This window comes from Myotis lucifugus, unplaced genomic scaffold (assembly GCF_000147115.1).
Source record: "Myotis lucifugus unplaced genomic scaffold, Myoluc2.0 scaffold_7, whole genome shotgun sequence".
NCBI classification, from domain to species: Eukaryota; Metazoa; Chordata; class Mammalia; order Chiroptera; family Vespertilionidae; genus Myotis; species Myotis lucifugus.
Window position 1 is genome coordinate 19,811,436 of NW_005871055.1, and position 9,111 is coordinate 19,820,546.

Here is a 9,111-nt window from a genome sequence, read left to right on the forward strand (position 1 = left end):
CACTTTGTAAATTTCTGTCCATTCTTTTCTGGCCTGATGTGTTTCTGTTGAGAAATCGTTTGATAATCTGATGGGGGATCCTTTGTAGGTAACTCTCTGTTTCTCTCTTGCAGCCTTTAAGATTCTCTCTTTGTCTTGTACATTTGCCATCGTTATTATGACGTGTCTTGGTGTCGGTCTTTTGGGGTTCATCTTGCCTGGGACTCTCTGTACTTGTGTAACTTTTTTCTTCCCCATATCTGGGAAGTTTTCTGTCATTATTTCTTCAAATAGATTTTCTAATCCTTGCTGTTCTTCTTGTCCTTCTTGCAGCCCTATTATGCGTATGTTACTTCGTTTCATGTTGTCCTGAAGCTCCCTTAGGCTCTCCTCCTGTTTTTTAATTTTTTTCTCCAGTTGCTGTTCAGATTGAGCTTGTTTTTCTACCTTATCTTCTAACTCACTAATTCGGTCTTCTGCTTCTTTTAGTCTGCTGTTGAAACTTTCCATGGTGTTTTTGATTGTAGCTATATCACTTTTCATTTCTTCCTGATTCTTGCATAGGTTGTTGATTTTCTCATCCATCCGGTGAATGAATTGTACAACCATTATTCTGAATTCTTTTTCTGTCATGTTGCATGCTTCAACTTCATTAATCTCCTTTCTTTGTGATTCCTCATTGTCTTTCCTCTGGGTGTTGTGTCGTTTCTTCATTCTGATTATCTCCCGATGGTTCAAAGGTCGAGTTGCGTGGGCCTGGGCTGTGTGCAGTGGGAGCCTCCCACCACCCTAGTGTCACTGAAGAGCTCTGACACTAAGCTGTGTGGTTGTTGTTGGTTGGTGGGAACCAGGCTTGCTCTGAGTCAGTGTTGCCAGCGCTCAATGTGGCCTCGTATGTGCCCTTAGAATCAGGGACCCTGCCTGCACCGTGTTGAAAACCAGAGCCCCCTAGCATGCGCCAGGAGTCAGAGTTCCCCAAGAGACCAGTATCAGAGTCTCTGCTGCTTTGCGGGACCTCGCCTTGAGAATCCCGGCCCCTGTGTGCCCTTGCACCAGGATATGGATTCACTGGCTCTTAGTATGAATGCACAGGGAATCAGGATCTCAGGCACAGGTGATAAGAAACACAGTCAAGTCACTGGTGCTTGGTGCTGCCTCCTGCCCCGAGAAACGGGGTCCCTGGGACTGTGCTACGCGGACAAATTCCCGTTCGCGAGTTTGCTCCCAGCCCAGGGCTCTGAAGCCCGCAGTGGGCGTAGGATCAGTTCCCGGTGCTTGTGCGTTTGGTTTGCAACCAGCCCAGGGCTCTGAAGCCGGCAGTGCACAAAGGATCAGTTCCAGGGTGCTCGCGCACTTCCAGGCCAAAGTTCCTGCCGCACTGAGGCCCCGGCAAGGGGTGGGTCTAACAGTTAGTTACTTGGCGCTGCCCGCGAGCCCGCGGGAAGGGGGGATGGGCTCTGTTACTCACGGATCTGCAGCGGGGATCTCTGAACTTTTGGTGTCCGCAGGTCTGTAGCTGTGGTCACAGGTCTCTGTCCCCAGTGGCTGCAGGGTCCTGGTATGCGTCTGCGATCAGACTGGGTGGTGCTGAGGCTAGGATCCTAGTCTCAAGCAGCTCTGTTTCCAAAGATGGCGTGGTCGCTGAGCCTGTGCTGGCCGCCCAGGAGTGTCCGCGCGGGGAGCAGCGGGACTCCGCTGCCTAAGACTGCCCGGTTTAGCAGCCCCTTAGAAGACCTGCAGAATCTAACTGTCCCTAGCTCATACACACACACCACACACGTCCACACACTCCTCTATCACTTCCTTGCGCTCTCACACTCTCTCCCTCCCTACCTTCCTGCTGGTCGCCATTTTCTCTCCTCTCCAAAATCCTGTTAGAATGTTTCAAACTGCCAGCTCAGAGGCCGGCAGCGCAGGCGGGGAACGTTCGAGTCTGCAGTCACTGGAGCAAGCAAGCCTCATGTTCGCTTCCAGCTGCCTGGCTGCCAGCCGCCATCTTGGCTGACAGTTAATTTGCATAAGGATATGCTGATTAGCCAATGGGAAGGGTAGCGGTCATACGCCAATTACCATTTTTCTCTTTTATTAGTGTAGATTGCTATTTGCCCTCTTTCTATAATAGAAATGTCAAAGAGTAAAGAAAATTAGTAAAATGTATATGAAAATCTTCCTCCTGTCAGAGTCTGGGGCACGCCCTGGGAACCAGAGTCAAGTCCCTGCCCACCCACATGCACCTCGAAATCGCACAAGACCCAGACCCGGCTGGCCCCACCCCCATTGGGCTAGATCCAGACCCGGCCGGCCCTACCCCAATCAAGCCCTGCCAGGGCGGGGGGTGTGGCCTGAGGTCCCCCGGCCCAGGCCAGGGCAGGGGGCACACCTTGAGGTTCCTGTCAAGCCCTGCCGGGTGGGGGGGGGGCGCGACCTCAGGTCCCCCGGCCCAGGTCGGGGTGGGTGGCACACTTTGAGGTCCCCCGTCAAACCCCCCATGGTGGGGGGCGCAGCCTCAGGTCCCCCAGCCTGGTGCTGGGGCGGGGGCTGCAGCCTCAGGTCCCCAACCTGGTGCTGAAGCAACAGACGTGGCCTGAGGTCCCCCATCAAGCCCTGCCAGCCAGGGGGCATGGCCTCAGGTCCCACAGCTCGGTGCCAGGGCGTGGGGTATAGCCTCAGGTCCCCTGGCCCGGTGCTGGGGAAGGGGGCGCAGCCTGTGGTCCTCTGTCAAGCTCCACCAGGTGGGGGGCTCAGCCTCAGTTCCCTTGCCCCGGCCCAGCGCCAAGCAGGCTCAGGTCCCTGCTGATTGCTCATTAAGGCTTGTTACGGGAACTTGGCCTCCTCTGTGGGCACAGCCATCTTGTTATGGCATGATGTTCAATTTGCATATTCCCTCTTTATTAGATAGGATCCTGGGTCACTCCCCTGTCAGTCCTCCTGCAATCTTTGCTGAGAAGGCAATTGTGCTTTCAGCTGGATGGCGACTTTTCTAAACATTAGCTTGCAATGAAATTGAAAAGAAATGTTTTGAGTTGCATATATTTTGACAAAATGAGTGCTCATCTCAGTAGTTAAGTCCTGTTATCTGCAGTTTGCAAACACTTATGTGACAGACTTGTCAAACACAGCCAGTGATGCCACATGTCAAAGGCTTGAGGGAAATTACAGGTTTCTCAAGTGTCACAGATGACTTTGAGTGGGCAAGAAGATGAGGCGAAACTTGTAAATGACTGAAACAATTTGAAACGAGCATTCCTGGTGAATGTCCCTGGTGGATGGGCACTCTTAAGTAGCTCAGATGGGTATTTGAGTTCAAGGTAAAATAGTCAAAAGAAAACCAGACAAAATATTTGCCTTTATTTCTGTAACTTGTTGTGGTCACTGGATTTCCGACTGCATGATCTAAGCTGCTCATAAATCATAAAGGTAGCTATGAAAATGAATAAGCAAAAACCTCATTTGAAATGGAGTCGGGCCAGAACCGGTTTGGCTCAGTGGATAGAGCGTCGGCCTGCGGACTCAAGGGTCCCGGGTTCGATTCCAGTCAAGGGCACGTACCTTGGTTGCGGGCACATCCCCCGTGGGGGGCGTGCAGGAGGCAGCTGATCGATGTCTCTCTCTCATTGATGTTTCTGGCTCTCTATCCCTCTCCCTTCCTCTCTGTAAAAAAATCAATAAAATATATTTAAAAAAAAAAGAGCAAATTGTTCTTAAACCAGAAGAGGAAGTTACATGAAAGAAAAAGATATCCCAGAAGAAACTGAAGAAACAAAAACTATGGCCAGGGAGTAAATTCAGCATAAAATAAATGCTAATAAAAGTAAAAGTAGGAAAAATAAAAGTGAAATTTAAAAAAAAAGAAAAAAAAGAAATGGAGTCGGATATGCACCCCTATGTTCATAGCAGCGTTATTTACAATAGCCAAGATTTGGAAGTAACCCACATGTCTATCAGCAGATGAGTGGATAAAAAAGCTGTGGTACATTTGTACAATGGAATACTACTCAGCCATAAAAGAGAGGGAAATCTTACCTTTTGTGACAGCATGAATGGACCTGGAGAGTATTTTTCTAGTGAAATAAGCCAGTCAGAGAAAGACCATGTGATTTCACTTATATGTGGGATCTAATGAACAAAATAAACCAACAAAGTTGAGACAGACTCAGGGATAAAGAGAACAGACTGACAATTGTCACAGGGGAGGAGGTTGGGAACTGGGTGAGATGGCAAAGGAATTAAGCAAAGAAAAACAAAATAAAACTCAGACACAGACAACAGTATGGTGATTACCAGAGGGAAAGGAGATGGGGGGAAGTAGACGAGGGTAAAGGGGACAATAAACGGTGATGGAAAGAGACTTGACTTGGGGTAATAAACACACAAAACAGTATACAAATGATGTATTGTAGAATTGTATACTTGAAACCTATGTAATTTTATTAAGCAATGTCACCACAATAAATTTAATTAAATAAGTGAATGAATGAAAGAATGAATGAATGAATAAAATGGATTCAGGAAGCTAAAATAGAGAACTCTCATTCAGGTGTCACTCAGAGCACACTACTGACCCCAACAGGAAGAGGCAACACCTTGCATCTCAGACAGGAAGTGATACTACTTTACTACCTCAGGGAGAGGAAGAAAGATTCCTCCTTGCCCAGTAACAGCTTTGTCAATGGCAGACTGCAGTAACTCAGCCAATGAAAATCACTTTAGTTCAAACTCTCAGTTTTCTCCAATGAATACTTCATTTGGAACAGTTCCTTCCCAAGTCCATAAAAGAAAGTTCCTCCCCTTTGTTTTTCTGGACTTGCATGTAGTTCTTGAGATTAGACCACATACCCCTATTTGCAGTCCTTTGTTGTTACCCCAAAAAATATTTTGTTGGATAAATATTTGGCTATTTGTTTAGGGCCAACAATGCTGTATTAGCCTTCTCAACCCTCTCACTTCACTTTGCTTCAAATAAGTCAATTTTTAGGAGGAAAGACTGTGTGAGGAAGAATAATAAAGAAATGCGAATTTGGGGACAGGCCATTATTATCATTTTTAAAACAAAATTCCAAGTTTCTTAATCTCTGAAAACCTGAGGAAGATTATTATCTAGGAACTGATCTCATGAGCATAATTTGATCATGTGTGTCTTCTACCAATATTATTTGTTAAGGGAAGAATTATTTATATATATAAAAGCCAAGCGACCAGAATGACGAAATGACCAGAACAACCAGCACTGCGGTGGCCAACCAGCCCAAGCAGGGCCCTGATCGGCCGCCCCCCCACCCTGATTGATCAGGGGCAGGGCCAGCCGGCCAACCTCTCATGTCCCCTACCCCCGGCTGGCTCTGCCCCCAATTGGGACTGGGCGAGACGGCCCCAAGAGGCCCTGATCGCCAACCAGACCTAGGGACCCCACCCATGCACAAATTTTGTGCACCGGGCCTCTAGTATCATTACAGATAGAAGCTTTTAGAGTATGTCCACATATATAGGGAATGTGAAATTATGAATGACAAAGATCTCCTGGATCAAACAAATTTCTTTTTTTTAAATATATTATTATTGATTTCAGACAGGAAGGGAGAGGGAGAGAGAGAAAGAAACATCAATGATGAGAGAAAATCATCTATTGGCTGCCTCCTGCACACCCCCTACTGGGGATCAAGCTTGCAACACGGGCATATGCCCTGATTGGGAATCAAACCATGACCGCCTTGTTCATAAGTCAACACTCAACAGATGAGCTACACCAGCTGGGCAAACAAATTTCTGTGCAAATTCAGCTTTCTAAGTTCTTTCACATTCATGAAATGTAAGGGAGACATTTTAAGGTGAGTTGATATTTGTGGGTAATTCTTTAAATCTTACTCTGAAAACTTAAGATTTCCTTTCCTCATGTTTGCCAAAAAAGTGTAATATTTATTATCCTATTTCTCATGTTTCCTTCTTACTTGACTTTCCTTTTAATGAGAAATATCCTTCACATCAACTGCCTAATAAAATCATTGGTTGTATAGTTTAATTTTAAAGTATTCTCTTCATGAGCCATTTATCTATTTTCCTTTCTAGTCCAAATGGCAGACATTAAATTACATCTCTGGGTGGATGTAATTAATCATTTGTTCCAAAGTGCAGAAAAGAAGAAAAAGGTTAGAAGAATTTAAAGCTTCTTTGTGTTTCCTTTTTATTAGGAAAAAGCAAACAGTGGGTTGAAAACTTGATTTATTTCCCTTAACCCTGTTTGAAGATCACCTTTAAAACAAGGGGTCAAATGTAGCTTAAAATGAATTCCCTGTGCAGTACTTATGTAAGTCCCTGGGTTAAAGTATTTCAAAGCTAATAAATATTGGAGTCATATGAAGGCAGCCATCTAATATGACAGTATACAGGATTTGGGAGTGATTGTGGTCTTTCAATGAAAGGATCCAGCTAGAAGGGAGATGTTATGGTTGACTTGTGGGGAAGCTGCCTGAAATAATGATATTCGATTTCCATTTGGTCCTCTGCCATCAAACAAACAAGTCATTACTGCAATCCACAAAGTAGTTATCCCCAGTAAAATAATTCACTAAATGATTTCAGTAGATTACTTGCTTTTTGTGGCTACACTTGTCATCTTCAAATATTTACCCAAGAAATTGCAATGTTAAGCTAAGATAAACTTATATTTTTATCATCAATTTGGCCCACTATTTCCAAAACAAAGAGGAAAGTGACAAACCATGTTTAAAGACATTCAATTACAAAGAGATTTTTTTCCTTTCCAAAAATATTAGCAGAAATGTATATAAATATTTTTTTATAAATCTACTAGTGGTCCAGTGCATTAAATTCATGCACAGGGGGGTGGAGGGGTGCCCCTCAGCCCGGCCTGCACCCTCTCCAATCTGGGACCCCTCGAGGGATGTCTGACTGCCAGTTTAGGCCCTATTAGATCTGGCCTAAACCGGCAGTCAGACAACCCCCTCTCGCAATCCGGGACTGCTGGCTCCTAACCACTCACCTGACTGCCTGATTGATTGCCCCTAACCACTCTGCCTGCCAACCTGTTCACCTTCAACTTCACCCCCTGCCGGCCTGCTCACCCCAAACTGGTCTCCTCTGCCTACCTGATCACCCCCAACTGCCCTCCCCTCCTGGCCTGATCACCCCTAACCAACTCTGCCTTGGCCCTGCCACCATGGCTTTGTCCAGAAAGTCTCACTGTCTAATTAGCATATTACCCTTTTATTAGTATAGATAGGATATGACATACTGCCATAACTATAACATATCTACCAGTATTACTCTATGAGAATACGTACTTCATGCGATAGGAAGGCATTTAATACATTACATTGTATATGTTGTAAGTAGTAGGAAATACTGTATTCGTAGCAATAAAATATATCCTGTGACTTCCCTTCCTGATTTGGGAATGGTTTCCCAGTTCTTTGAACATTTCCTGGCTCCTGATGTATTTTTTTTCATCATTCAGTGTAACTTTATTTACTGTTTATTGCACATAATTTGAGGTCTTTAATTTCTAACCACCAACGATTCAAAGAAATAATTTTTCCATGAAGTTTAACATTAACATTATTGAATTCATGTATTCATGTGTTTTTATTGTAAACGTTTGAATTATTCACATTGCCATAGATCCTGAACTCATAAGCGTGGACCATGCACAGGCTGGCAGCAAGCCAGGAAGCCACTCTGCAAGCAAACAGATACTCTGCATAAGGAGAAAAGTCATAGCACAACATTTAATGTCCAACCTGAGTCACCTCAGAATGTTACATATATTGACTTCTTAATTCATATAGTATCAGGAACTCAACTGCTTGGTTGGTGACGGGGTTGTCCTGGTTTCAGGAGGATTATTCCTGAAATAATTAAGGAAAGGGGGGCTCAATCTTTCTTCTTGGTTGCTTGCTCCTCCCCAGCACCTTCATCTTTCTTCTCGTCCTCAGCTTCTTGGGCATCTTCTCCATCACCTTTACCTCCTTCTTCCTCCTTTTTGTCCTCAAATTCTTCCTTGGCACCTTCTTCCTCTACCTCTCCTTCCTCTTCCTCAGCCTCTTCCTTCTCCTTCTCCTCCTCTTCAGCTTCTCCTTCAGAGGAGGGTTCATCCTTAGCTTCCTCGGCTTTTGCAGCCTCAAAGGTGTCCTCCACCTCGATCTGCTCCTCCTGGACGTGGCTGGTGTATTAAGAAGGGAAGGAGCGAGCGGACATCAAGTAGGAGCTGGTCTGTAAACCACCGTAGGCAGATGGGCCAAAGACCTGGGAACTCTGGGAGTAGCTGCTGGATATGCTTCCCACACTGGTGAAACTGAGCCGGTCTCCTCACTTTCCAAGAGTTTCCTGTAAGCTGCAATGTCAATGTCCAAAGCCATCTTCACATTGAGGAGGTCCTAGTGTTCTTTTAAATATTGTGCCATTTCACTCTTTGCAGTTCTCAACTCATTTTCTAATTTGTTGATTGTGTCCTGCATAGCACTAATGTCGGCGTTCTGTTTATCCTCCAGCTCTTGCAGCTGCTTTTCCAGCGCTTCGTTCATGTCCCGGCATGCTTCCATCTTCAGGGTCTTGGCCTTGAGCAGGCGGCGGCTCTCGGACACCTCATCCTTGGCAGCGCAAAGCGCTTCAGTGTTCTTGGCAGCGCTCTCGGTCAGCACGGTGAAGCGGCTCTTGAACCATTCTTCGGCATTCTGCAAGTTCTTGGCAGCCAGCTTCTCATACTGAGCGCAGATGTCCTTGAGCTCCGCGGAGAGGTCGGGCTTGGAAAACACGGCCATCTTCACAGAGATCTGAGCATACTGGATCTGTGCCTGCAGCTGGGCGATCTCCTCTTCATGTACCTTCTTCAGAAAGGCGATTTCGTCCATCCGGCTGTCAATGCGCTTTACGAGCTCAGTGCAGGCAAGAGCCGCCTCGTCTGCACCTTTGTGCACCTCCAGCAGCCGGTCCTCGGCGTCCTGGCACTTCAGCACCTCTTCCTCCTAGCTGCCTGCAGGTTGCTCCCAGACTCTCCTGAGCCCTGGTGCCTCCTAACGGGGTCCTGAGGCTGCACCTCCGATCCCGCTGCCCTCTCCTCGCTGGGATCAGGACACCGTGGGGCTGGGGTGCTGACGTCCCATTTTCATTAAAATGTTC

At 46.2% G+C, this 9,111-nt stretch overlaps 1 protein-coding gene and 1 pseudogene across 1 annotated transcript in view; both read right to left on the bottom strand.

Annotated features, from left to right (window-relative positions):
• LOC102440557 (serine/threonine-protein kinase DCLK1) overlaps positions 1-9,111 on the bottom strand; it is a 518,233-nt gene that overhangs the window by 160,014 nt on the left and 349,108 nt on the right. The gene's annotated exons all lie outside the window — the stretch shown is intronic.
• The window catches only part of LOC102419252, a 1,623-nt pseudogene continuing 378 nt past the window's right edge, over positions 7,867-9,111 (bottom strand).